This window comes from Pinus tabuliformis, chromosome 2_1 (assembly GCF_031772625.1).
Source record: "Pinus tabuliformis cultivar Carrire ecotype Pingquan chromosome 2_1, CPIR1, whole genome shotgun sequence".
Taxonomy (NCBI): domain Eukaryota; kingdom Viridiplantae; phylum Streptophyta; class Pinopsida; order Pinales; family Pinaceae; genus Pinus; species Pinus tabuliformis.
The window spans coordinates 107,405,273-107,419,613 of record NC_142299.1 but is presented as its reverse complement, the minus strand read 5'-3'; the positions used below and the strand labels follow the sequence as shown (position 1 = coordinate 107,419,613).

The 14,341-nt window shown below is 33.8% G+C and overlaps 1 pseudogene; it reads left to right on the top strand.

The window, feature by feature from the left end:
• The first annotated feature begins 6 nt into the window (after positions 1 to 6).
• Positions 7 to 14,341, top strand: part of LOC149199015 (UDP-glucuronic acid decarboxylase 4 pseudogene) — a 57,725-nt pseudogene continuing 43,390 nt past the window's right edge.

Sequence of the window (14,341 nt, the reverse complement as noted above, 5' to 3'; positions counted from 1 at the left end):
TCCAATATGAATAGCAGTGATGAGTACTCTCTTAAGCCACAAAAGACGTGGTTTATTATCAGGCCAGTAGATTATTTGCTCAGGGAGTAGCGGCTACTGTTTATTTTGATAGGTATCGCCATCACATCGACTTTCTTTATCCTTCAGCTTGTTTTTTTGGCTTCTAATGTCAATGAAAATGGAAGGTTTATGCCCGAAAAACCTCATCGAGTTGTTTATGAGACTCCTGTTTCTCTGTTTGCTCAGTATCATTCGGGTTCGATGGTAAATTCGGGGGCTAAAGTGCCCCTAGGTTTGAAGAGAAAGTCCCTGCGAGTTGTCGTGACGGGTGAAGCTGGCTTTGTTGGTAGTCATCTACTTGAAAGGCTCATGGCAAGAGGCGATAGTGTTATTGTTGTCGACAATTTCTTCATAGGAAGGAAGGAGAATGTTTTTCATCATTTTGGAAATCCGAGGTTTGAACGGATAAGGCATGATGTTGTGGAACCCTTCTTGTTGGAGGTTGATCAGATCTATTATTTGGCTTGCCCTGCTTCCCCTGTGCATTATAAACACAATCATGTGAAGACTATCAAAGCTAATTATGTGGGAATCTTTAACATATCCAGACTTGCCAAGCGTGTTGGGGCATGTTTTCTGCTTACAAGCACTAGTGAGGTTTATGGAGATCCTCTTGAACATCCTCAAACTGAAGCTTACTGGGGCTCTGTTAATCCCATCAGAGTCTGTAGTTGCTATGATGTGGGTAAGAGAACAGCTGAAACTCTGACTATGGGAGCAAATGTTGAGGTTTGGATTGCTCGAATTTTCAATACATACGGTCCGCGAATGTGCCTTTATCATGGTCGAGTTGCAAGTAATTTTGTTTCTCAGGCTTTGCGCAAGGAGCCTTTGACAGTCTATGGAAATGGGGAACAGACACGGAGCTTCCAGTTCGTTTCTGATCTGGTTGAAGGCCTTATGCGACTTATGGAGGGTGAACATGTTGGTCCTTTCAATCTTGGGAATCCTGGGGTATTTACAATGTTAGAACTAGAACAGGTTGAAGAAGGAAAGGATGACTCTAACAGTGATTGGGACATTCCATTGCTAATGGAAGAAAACAGTAAGGAAGATGAAGAGAAAGAGTAGAAACAAGAAGAAGAAGTAACAGAAAATGTAATCAATAATGCAAGCCCAGAAAAGGCTGAAATAGACAGATTTGAGGTAAGTCCCCTACCAAGGAGATCAAGTAGGAATACTCGATTACCTTCTAAATTGAAAGACTATGCATTAATGTCAAAGTTTTTAAACATTGTAGAACCTGAAAATTATGAGGAAGCAAGTAAATCTGATGCATGGAGGGTTGCAATGTATGAGGAAATAGAATCAATAAACAGAAACCATACTTGGGATTTGGTTGAATTGCATGAAGGTAAAACCCCCATAGGATGAAAATCATTGTATAAACCAAAAATAAATGCAGATGGAAGTACAGAGAAACTTAAAGCTAGACTGGTAGCAAAGGGTTCCTCAGAGCAAGAGGGAATAGATTTCGATGACACCTTTGCTCCTGTAGCCAAATTAAACACCATTAGAATGTTAATTTCCTTAGAAACAAAACAGAAATGGCAGCTACACCAGCGAGATGTTAAGTCTGCATTTCTGAATGGTGACTTGAAGGAAGGAATTTATTTTGTACAGCCTGAAGGTTTTGTGAAAAAGGGGCAGGAACATCTTGTGTGTAAATTGAAAAAGGCACTTTAGGGTTTAAAACAGGAACCCAGGTTGTGGTAAGAGAAAATTGACTCATTTTTTGTACAGCATGGCTTTCATAAGAGCTTGAATGATCCAAATCTATATACCATGTTTAATAAACAGAGGCAAATTATTTTGATTTCTTTGTATGTAGATGATATGATCATAACAGGGAATGCTAACAATCTGATCAAAGAAATCAGATGTCACAAGTGTATGAGATGGAAAGACCTCAGAAACCTTCATTATTGCTTGGGATTGGAGGTATGGAAAGACACTGGACAAACCTTTCTTACTCAAGGGAAGTATGCCAGAAGCTTGCTGGAAAGGTTCAAAATAGAGCAGTGCAGATCAGCAGCAACACCATTACAACAGAACTTAAAGTTGAGCAGTGACGATGGTACTAAAGAGGCAGATGCAACCATGTATAGACAGCTAGTTGGAAGTTTGATATATCTGACTACAACTAGACCAGATTTGACATATTCTGTTAGTGTGTTGAGCCAGTTCATGTCAAAACCACTCAAAAGTCACTGGGTCGCAACAAAAAGTGTGTTGAGGTATATTAGTGGTACTAGTAATTATGGCATTTTGTACACTGACACTTCTGATGTTATTCTAGCAGGTTTTTCAGATTCCGATTGGGCAGGTAACTTGGATGATCGAAGATCTATCACAGGTTACGCATTTAGCATTGGATCCGGGGTCATAGCATGGAGCAGCAAAAAGCAGAGCACTGTAGCTCTGTTTCATCGAGAGAAACTACAGTCAAAAGAGATATGTGTTGAATATTGTAAAACTTGTGATAACATGGCTGATATTTTTACTAAGCCTCTTGGGCATGTAAAGTTTGAATTGTTTAGAGGGATGCTAGGAGTTCAGGATAATCCTTTCTCCATTAAGGGGGGGAGTTGAAAATAATTAATATTATTTTGTATTAATGGAGAAATGGTTACACAAGTTGTAATGTATCTCCTTAGTTTAGGATTTGTTCCTAGAGTTTAGGAGTTTGGTTGCAACTTCCTGATCTCTAGTAAAGTACTTAATGATGTAATTGCTCATTTGATGTAAGTAGAGTGTACGGAGAGAGTTCTCTTTGTTTGAGTGCAGTCTCCAGGTGCAGTACTCACCTGTGAGCTGTAACTCCTTCTTTTTTAATTCAAGTCTGATTTTTATCTATCATTATAATATTTTGGTATTTTTTTGGAATTGTTTTGGATAAGAGTGTTCTAATTTTAAATTTAGTTTATATAATTTATTGTTATTAATTTGGATTATAAGATTTAATTAGAAAATTATTAATTTATTATAAACCTTAAATATTTATTTATGATGTTCTATATCTATATCTATATATATATATATATATATATATATATATATATATATATATATATATATATATATATATATATATATATATAACAATAATTAATAATTTTGGAGTTTTATTTCACTTTATTATGAATATTTTAGGTTTTGTTACAATATCATGGTTCAATACTATGGTTTATTAATACTAGATGTTCCAAAAATTATAACTCATTTTATAGGACACTTATTTATAAGATTTTTTTAAATTTATAAATTTAATTGAAAAGACAAAAAAATGCATAACTATTTTGGAAATAAAGAATATTGGCATTTGATTTGTGTATACTACTAAGAATATTCTAGAATATTTTATGAAGTTTAAATCTTGGTCATTCACTTCATTATTGTTAATACTTAAATTAAAGTTTTGGAAGTCCAATTCAAATAAGACATGTTTATCAGCATAAAGATTAGTGCAACCATATAAATTAAATAGTTGGTAAATCCATAATAAGAATCAAAATAGTTACTTCAGACATAGGAATAACTACTTTCAAAAACAAATCTTAGACTTTGATTTGTGTCTACTATTAAGAATATTCTAAAATATTCTACCATCCACCTAACATGTATTGATAATTAAATTAAATTCTAGAAACCCTTTCTGAAAATAGACATGCCTATGTTCCAGTGGTCTAAATGTAGTCTCAAATAAATGCAGAGTATGAGGGAGTTATAGTGTCTACTATACCTTTAAATGTTGATTGAATTAATAATAAAAACTTAAAATTAATAAAATTCAATTTGTTATATTATAATTTTGTTTTTATTATTTTAATATACATATCACGTTAAAATATATTACATATAAATAGTAATTACAAATCAAGATTGAATTTACCATATAAATTAAAATAATGATTTTCGAACCATAGTTAAATTTAATTAATAAGCAAATATAAACTTAATACTTACAATATAACATGATTTTGGATTCACCCCACTTTACCATAAATATATTAATTTGTAAATAGGCTTTGTTACAATATCATGAACCACATAACTTGTAAATAGGCTTTGTAGCAACCTTCATAGTCACACAACAACGCAACACATTTTACGTTTCTCCATGGTGTATTCAACGGCTGCAAAGAATGTGACATCAATGGCAACCCGAGGTACCTAAATGTGGGTTTTATATAAATTCTTCAATTAAACATTCCCATGGTGGTGTTGGAGTGAGTCAATGTCCAAATTTGAGCACAATCCTTGCCTTTGTTTTCTAACCACTGCGAGTCGGCCACATTGTGAACTGTTTTGATAGTGAGATATTTTTGTGCGCAGCGAGTATACCATTTTATGCGGGTGGTTTGGTGTTCACATGGTCACAATACTTGTGGGCTTTTGGGTCCCACTTCATCTCAGTGATATTACAGTCTAGGAGCACGTCCATTATTGATTTTAACATGTAAACTGCAGTGACATCATTTTTTCTTATACCAGTGTTACTGGAATTGAAAAATGACACTAGAGGTTCTCATTGCTCAGTCTCACTGTGTAGATGCTTCTCATATCAAATCAAAATTAGAACTTGTGTACAAATGAGTTAAACTTCCACCTTCGTTGTAGTTCACGTTTTCCCATGGTGCGTTGGAGCCAATCAAGTCTAGATGTGAGTACATTTATTGCTCTTCTTTCTTTTGTTGGAATAATGTAGAAATGATATGTCCAGATAGAGTTGTGTTCTCATAGTTAGTGTTTGAGTTTATCTGTCATGAGTTGTGTCTTCATAGTTTGTGTTGTGAGTTGGTCATCCTAATTATTTGGATCTAAATTGTCCTAGAAGCTGCCTATGTGTGCCTATATAATGTATTGGTTGTCCAAGCTGTTTGTTTATATCTAGTGAGACTTAAGATCTCAGAGAAATAGGGTTCAGATCCGTGAAGGCTGTGAGATCTTATTGTTACTGTGTTGCTCCCAAGTTTTTGATGTTTTGGTTGAGAAAAATCGCTGAAGTGTTCCCTGTCTGCAGTGTTCTGTACAATCAAACTTCAGTTCTGGTTGGCTATCTGCAACCGTTGTGTGCAATCTGAATCTGTAGGTGGGATGTATTAACACGCCTTGTCATAGGTTCCCTATAATAGTTCGGTTCCAGGTAGTGATGTGCAGATCAACTGTAGACACATTTGGGAACTCTTCGGTCAATCAAAACGGAGCAGATGGAAAGTGGAATAATAAAGTGAAGCATGCCGTAAGTAATTGTTGTTTTGTGAAAATCTAGTGTTTCCCAGTTGAAGAGTTCACTTTTCACCTTGAACCAATTCACTATTTTTTAAGTCACGTTCATGTATAAAGTTTTCATAAGGAAATTTTGTTTGTAAATGTTAAGTTTTTTAATGGAGAAATAAGGGATTAAAACTTTTTTTTATGGTGAAAACGAATTTACTAAGGAGTTAAATATTTTCTTTTGGGTGAAAGTTAAAAATTGTGTGTATTTGATTAAAAAGGAAATTAAAATTATGTGGTAAAAAATGGAGAAATAAGAAGCAATTTTGGCTTTGTTTTTTATTGGAAGCAAGATTAAGTCTTGTTTTTTTAGATCCCATGCATTTGGTTTTGGATCTGGTGAATTTGGGTGTAGATCAGGTGAGTTTGGGTGTAGATCGGGTGACTTTTTTTTGTCATTATGTCAAATTTGTTGGCTGAAACTTATTTGAATGAGTCCACAAGGCTTAATGGAGGAAATTATGCAAATTGGAAATTCAAGGTATTAACAGTTTTAGAGGGAAATAATTTGTGGCCCATAGTGAGTGGGGTGGAGCCCAAACCCACTGGTGTTGCAGCTATTCAAGATTGGGAAAAACGAGAAACAAAAGCAAAGAAATTGCTACGAATGTCAGTTAAGGACAACATCATTCCTCATATTAGGGATTGTAAAACATCTAAAGAAACATGGGATGTTCTCAAAAGCTTGTATGAAACATCTAATACTAACCAGATTTTGTTCTTGAAGACCAAGCTTTTGTTAATTAAAATGGAGGCCAATGAAAGTATAAGAAATTTTATTTTCTGTGTCAAAGAGCTAAGTGATAAGTTCAGAGACATTGGTGAAAAGGTGTCCAATACTGACTTCGTCACCATCACATTAAATGGCTTAGTGCAAGATTATCAAATTTTTGTTTCAAGTCTTTTAGCTAGAGAGAAGCCTCCGATTTTTGATGAACTTACAAGTATTATTCTACAACAGGAAGAGAGGATGAAGAACTTCAATTTGGGCTCAAACAATTCAGATTTGGCATTGGTAGCCAAGGGTAAGCAACCATACAAAGGCAAGCTATGGAACAAAAGCAAAGGAGGAAATTTTCAAGCAAAGCAGAAAGGTATGGCACAATCTAAATTTCTAGTTCATGATAAGAGAAATGATGATTGTTATTATTGTGGCAAACCTGGACATCATGCTAAAGATTGCTATAAAAGGAAATATAATGAGTCTAAACAGAGAAACAGAAGGCATAATGGGAATTTTGTGGACAAATACACCTCAATCAATGATGGATTTAAAAATCTCAAATTGTTTGTTTCTGATGCTGCATTGTCTGTTGAGACTAATGATGTGAATGCTTGGTTCATTGATTATGGTGCATCACTCCATATGTCTTGTAACGAGAATTGGTTTGATGAATATCATGAGAACATTGATGGAACATGTGTTTATCTAAGAGATAATAGATCCCTTTAATTTCAAATATATGGAATAATAGGTGTGATGTTGTGTAATGGAAAAGAGAGACAGATCCATGATGTGATGTATGTTCCTGGTATAAAAATAAAATAAAATTATGTTTCTACTATTGTTGATCAAGATCTAAAGGTGGAATTTTTCAAATCACAATGTGTTGTTAAAGATATTCAGGAACCCTACAAGGTTATTTCCACAGGTACCGGAGTTGGAGGCTTGTATAAGATGAATGTGACCAGGACAGGGCATCAAGCATTGGCATCTACAACAATGTCAACATAAAAGTTATGGCATCAAAGGTATGGTCATTTAAATCACAATGATTTAATATTACTTCAAAGAAAAGTAATGGTTGAAGGTCTTCCTGTTATGAAGAATAATCATGTCGAATGTGAAGCATGTGCACTTGGAAAGCAACATACAGAGAAATTTCTTATACATGAAGAAAAAAAGCAAAGAGAAATACTTGAATTAATTCATACTGATGTATGTGGACCTATGCAAACTAGATCTCTTAGAGGAGCATTGCACTTTCTTATTTTTGTTGATGATAGATCTAGTTACACTTGGGTCTATTTCATAAGAAATAAAAGTGATGTTTTTTAGTACTTTAAGGAATTCAAAAACATGGTGGAAAAAAAAAACTGGGAAATACATCAAAATTCTCAGATCTGATTAGGGGGGAGAATACAAATCAAGAGATTTTAATCAATATTGCAAAAGTCATGGGATTCTACAACAATTTACAGTGCCTCATACACCTCAGCAAAATGGAGTCGCTGAGAGGAAAAATAGAACACTAGTGGAATGTGCACGAAGTATGCTTCAAGGTAAAAATATCTCTAATGGTTTTTGGGCTGAAGCCATTAATACTGCTGTTTATTTGAAAAATAGGAGTCCAACCAAAATTTTAGATCTAAAAACACCTTTTGAAGCATTTTATGGATATAAACCAAAAGTGAATCATTTAAGAGTTTTTGGATGCAAGGCATTTGCACATATTCCAAAAGATGAAAGAAGAAAACTTGATGCAAAAATCAATTAAGTGCACATTCATTAGTTATTGTGATGATCAAAAGGCATACAAGTTGTTTGATCCTACTTCACATAGATTGCTTGCAAGTAGGGATGTGGTGTTTCATGAAAATGTAGATGAAGGTGATAAAATGAATAACACATGTGTATGGCATGATATTGATTATTATGTCAAAATAGAAGCATGTTGTAAACAATAACATGTACAGGTTCAAGAGCAGGAAGCATCCAACAGTCATCAAACTCCAAGAAGAGAACAAGAGACTCCACAAAGCAGGAAGAAGGATGAAAGCAGTAAAACTCTAAGGAGGTCATCATGTCAAATTCAGCCACCTATAAGATATAAATATTATGCATTAATGTCTCATGTAATGAATGTTGTAGAACCCTCAAGTTATGAAGAAGCTAAAGAATATAAAGAATGGAGAGATGCAATGAATGAGGAATACAACTCTATAATGAAGAATGACACATGGGAATTAACACAATTGCCCAAAGATAAAGTTCCCATAGGATGCAAATGGTTGTTCAAACCAAAGTTTAATGTTGATGGTAGTATTGATAAGTATAAAGCTAGATTGGTTGCAAAAGGCTATTCAAAAAAAGAAGGCATTAATTATGAGTATAATTTTTCGCATGTAGCTAAAATGAATACAATTAGAATCATGATTGCATTAGCTACAAAACAAAATTGGAAAATGCATCAGTTAGATGTCAAATCTGCTTTCTTGAATGGTGAATTAAAAGAAGACATTTATTTGATTCAACATGAAGGGTTTGTAAAGCAAGGAGAGGATCATCTTGTTTGCATGTTAAACAAAGATTTGTATGGTTTGAAACAAGCACCAAGATCTTGGTATGTGAAAATTGATTCATTCTTTCATGGAAAAGGTTTTGTGAGAAGCAAACATGATCCTAGCTTGTACATCAAGAGAGATGAAGATGGGAATGTTGCCTTGATATCTTTGTACGTTGATGATATTATCATAACAAGCAGCGCACTCAGGTTGATTGAAGAAATTAAAATTCAGTTGTCATAGGTATTTGAAATGAAGGACCATGGTGAATTGCATTATTGTTTGGGTTTTGAAATTTGGAAGGAATCTGGTAAGACAATCATCACACAAAGCAAATATGCAAAGACAATCATTGAAAGATTTCATATGTTTGAATGCAAACTAGTGTCTACTCATTTGGAACATAATGCCAAGTTGTACAATGATGATGGATCGAAATAAGTGAATGGAACTTTGTATCGTGAATTGGTGGGAAGTTTGAACTACCTCACCACTACCAAGCGAGATATAGCATATTCTGTCAGCATCCTTAGTCAATTTATGGCAAAGCCTTGTGAAATCCATTGGAAAGCAACAAAGAAAGTCCTTTTATTTATGAAGGGAACACTTTATTTTGGTATTTTTTATACTGATGAATCTAATGTTGAGTTGGCAGGATTTGGTGATTTAGATTGGGCTGGAAATCCTGATGATAGAAGATCAACCTCTAGATATGCATTCAATTTAGGATGGGGGGTCATATCATGGAGCAGTAAGAAACAACCAATTGTTTCCTTGTCATCCACAAAAGCTAAATACAAAGCCTTGACCAATGCAACTTATGAAGCTATTTGGTTAAGGAGTATTATTGAAGATGTTGGAGAAAAACAAAGAGGACCAACAAGCATCAAATGTGGCAACCAGAGTTCCATGAAGCTAGAAAATAATCCAATTTATCATACAAGAACTAAACAAATTGAAGTCCAACATCATTTTGTAAGAGAAAAGATAAAATAAAATGAGATTCATTTAGTGTATTGTAATACAAGTGAGCATGTAGTTGACATATTTACCAAGCCTCTTGGAAAGATGAACTTTGACATATGTAGACAACAATTAAGAATTGTTGAAAATCCATTTATCCATTAGGGGGGATGTTGGAATAATGTAGAAATGATATGTCAAGATAGAGTTTATGAGTTGTGTTCTCGTAGTTAGTGTTTGAGTCTATCTATTGTGAGTTGTGTCTTCGTCGTTTGTGTTGTGAGTTGGTGATCTGAATTATTTGGATCTAGATTGTCCTAGAAGCTACCTATGTGTGCATATATAATGTATTGGTTGCCCAGGTAGTTTGTTTAATGAGATTTGAATTCACTCTTGTGCATCTCTCTGATTTTCTAATACTTTCTACCTACTAAGTTCGCTGTTGGTTTGGAAAATTTTGATAGAGAAAGAGATACTCTTTGTCTGCAGTGCATACACTATTTAGTGCATGGGTTTTGGCGGTTTCCTTCAACATGAATATGTGGAACTTTCTTCATTTCATTTGGTAGGTGAGATGTGGTTTTCATCAAGTTACAAGGATTTTGGGCTTTGATTCTTCCTTGAAAAATAAAAAACCATTAAACTTTTTATTATTAAAAAGAAACCAACAATTTTTCTATTAATAGAAAGCTTTTTATATATGTAAAATGTGTCTAGATATACCTCATATTTGGTATATTCTACTAATAAATTTAAACTTGTACTTGAGTAGTAAAATAAAACCACATACAATACTTTGTACAATGTTTATGTATAACCAAATCTACATAGTCCAAATTTTTTATGACATGCCACAAAATGTAGTCTCTCATGTTGACATATTATTTTTCCCAACATCATCTTAATCACACAAAAACTATTGCCAGAAATATCAATTGTGTAACATATTTTACTAAAATTGTATATGTAATAGGTATTTTCCAAACTCTAAGAAGAGTATCATTGCAAAATAAGAGAAAGTGATGTCCCCATAAATTTTGTTGCACCCTTGTTTGGATAAGGCTTCAGCTATGGCATTCTACTCCCTGTAAATGTGATCACTAGTCAGTCCTTGAAAAAGACCAATCAACATTTTAATATGTTTCATACAATTTATAAGCATGAGAGGTGCAAACGTAATTCTCATCAGCACCTAGTCGATAAGCACTTTAGAGTCTCCATAGACATCCATAGAATTTATGGACAACCATTTTGCACATAATAGAGCCATCCAAAGAGCAATGATCTTTGCATGGGTATTGAAACCCACCCCACCATTACAACTAAAGTGATAATAAGTACATATATTTATGACTATATGCCCCACAACTAGAAGTATTATTGCAAGTGGTTCCATCAAAGAAACAAATTGGATATGTGCACCATATTTCCAAGACTTTTATACATCTTGAAGATCCCTTATCAGATATAGTACCAATTTCATTGTAAAATACAACAATCTTCATATAAGTATTCATGATGTCTGTTGAAACATCCTCAAATACTAAAAAAAAAAATCAATACCTCCATGTGCCCCATAATATGTAAAAAGGAATTGTGTGAATTTTTTTATAAATCAAAAACCATTCTAATAAACAAGCCTCCACATAAGTATGAATCCACTCGGTAGTAATATGGAGAAAAATAAACACAACAAACCAAATGGAAGTCGCAAAATGAAAATTGAAGAAAAGGTGTAACATGTCTTCAAGCTCTAATTTAGACATGACAAATCTCCAAGGTCCTATGTAGCCTCTCTTACACAAGTTGTCCCATGTTAGAATTTTGTTTTGTCGTGTCAACGAACCAAAAATTTGAGTTTGAGGGGGAGGTTCCACTTCCTTCTTTTTCAGAACCAACATTGATCCCCAAAAGGAAGTTGTGCATGAGAGATATAACTATATGCCTCCTTCACCGTGATTTATCCTTGTATAGTTTTTACATCCCATAATAGGATATCATCACTTTTTGTCAAAGTGATACCTGCTAAGTATAATTTTTGAACATGTTTTTCCCAAGATACTACTAGGTCACCAAAGAAACCAATATCCCATGCACGAGTCTAAGATGGTGTCATTGTGATAGGATCATGAGAGATTTCAATTTGATTTAAATAATATATTCCCATATTATAAATACACTTGATAAATGGAGTAGACAAAGAATGATTCCCATGAAAACATTTAATGGGATCCTAACCAATCTCAACCATTGTGCTTGTTCCAATCTCCTACTGCAAATTCCCGATCAACTAGTGCTTAAATTTCATCATATTTTTTCATAGATATGAAACTGAGTATGGAATATGAGCTCCTTCTCTAATGCACACCAAGAATGATTATAGGTAATTTTCTTTGATGATCATATTTCATATTCTATTACCCTTTAAGGCCTGCGACAACCTCTTTACCAACAAAGCCCACCCAAATTGTTTAGTGTTTCTTAAATACCATCTCCCATCCTCCTTAGAGATATTTCATCCAAACAAACAAGATGGAACATTTTGGCTTCCCTAGACCCTGCATAAATACATATTGTTATCTAAGAGTTTATCCACTTAATGATATTCTTTGGCATTATATAAAGATCCATCCAATAGATTCAGATACTTTGTCGAACTGACTAAACCAGTACCAATATTTCCCCCATAGTTATCCATTTATGTGACCACAATGCCAACCTCTTTTCAAATTAATCGATCAACCACTCCCAACCTCTAATACCATATTTTATTGGTTTCAAAATTAAACCAAGGTACTTGAAGCCACTGTCCATTTGAGTATCCTCCACAACAATTTTTTTGCAATCTCCTATATCAATACCTCATCTAGAGTCATTGCAATCAAAGAGGATTTTGTCTTGATCATATAGAGACCACTAGCATCACTAAAGGAGATAATAATCTAATGTAAAATATTCCATTCATAAATAGACACCTCCCCTAATATAATAACATCATCTACACAAATAATGTGTGTGATGGATATGTATTTTGTGAGTTTGCACCCCAATGTAAATCCACAAGAGTGGACCTCTAAAAACCTCCTATTCAAACCAGCAATGACCAACAAGAACAAGAGAGGGGAGAGTGAAAAACCTTTCCTTAATGCTCTTGAGGCCTTAATGAAAGATGAAGGAACCCCATTTATTAATACCATAAAATTTACAGAAGTGATGCATGTCATAATCCAACCCACTATTCGCATAGAAAGACTAATCTTGTGCAAGATCATTCTTAAAAATTGGTATTCATCACAATCATATGCTTTAATAAAGTCTAACTTCAATAAACACATATTCTTATTTTTTACCTTGATTGAGCACAAACATTCTTATGCAATAGCCACTGCATCCTATATAATTCAATTAGCCAGGAAAAAAAATTATTCAAGAGAAAAACATTTTGACAGAGTTGCTTTTATCTGAGATGTGATGATCATAGAAATCCATTTATAAATTTTATTGCACATATATATGGGGCTATAATAAGAGAAATTTGTAGCATTTGAAAATATGGGGATAAATACGATGAAGGTTTCATTTGAAGCACCAAAGATAGAACAAAGGGTCCTAGATTGCTCCACCATTAATAGCATATATGGACCTGTGATATCCAAGAAATCGAGAAATAATTCAACATATGATCTGTCTAGTCTCGGGCCTTTGTCCCTAGACACAAAATTTAGAACCGAAGCCAATTCATAAGAAGATATTAGCCTCCTTATATAATCACTTTCAACATCATTACACATTTTTGGATATAATTGAATGTACTCCAACAGATTCTCTATATCCAATCCTACATTAGCATGATATTGGTTGCCAAAAAACTCTACAGCTTCATGATAAAGTTCTTTTGTGATGTAATAAATATTCCCTCATTATTATGGAAACCCCAAATAGTATTCTCTCTTCTCCTTTCTGTGCAAAAATTATGGAAAATTTTCATATTTTTGTCTCCCCTTATAGTCCAGATTGCATGGATTTTAAGTTGTCGTTATTCGTCTTGTAGGCTTAAAATATTTCATTTATGACCTTCAAGCTCTAGGGCCACCTTTATTTGTGATCTTGAGAAGTAGTCTAACACAGAAGCATTAGATAATTCCATGAGTATTTTGTCAATGGAAATTAATTCTTTAATGTTGGAATTAATTTTTTCTTGTTCCCAATGTCTCACGACATTTTTTAGATAAAATATCTTCTAAAATAAATGGTCCATTTAAGAGGTGTCCAAATTATTAATTGAATTTTTCCATGAATCCCAAACAAATTTTACAAATTTCATTTCCTTGAGCCTTGAATGATTGAATTTAAAAGGTATGCCCTTCCAATAAAATTCCCCACAACGTTGTAGGAATATATGATTATGATTTAATAATAATGTTGGGTAAACCCATGATCGTAACAAGCTAAGACGATCCACCATATTTTCATGGACTAAGAAATAGTCCAAACTCTTTGAAGTCCCATCCACATCAGATCGTTCGTTCCTCCAAGTAGATATTTTTGGATCCAAAATGATGTCCAAAAATAGTTTTTTTTCCAAAAATTACTTTGAAGAATCCCCCCAACTGGTCCATTTTACATTTTGTGCCCCATATTTTGTTTGCATCCATGATCAAGTTTAGGTTCACTGCCAAAACAAGAGAGCCTATCCTAAACAAATCACAACAATTGTTGGGTCCCTATAATACTAGTGATTACCCCATTACTATTG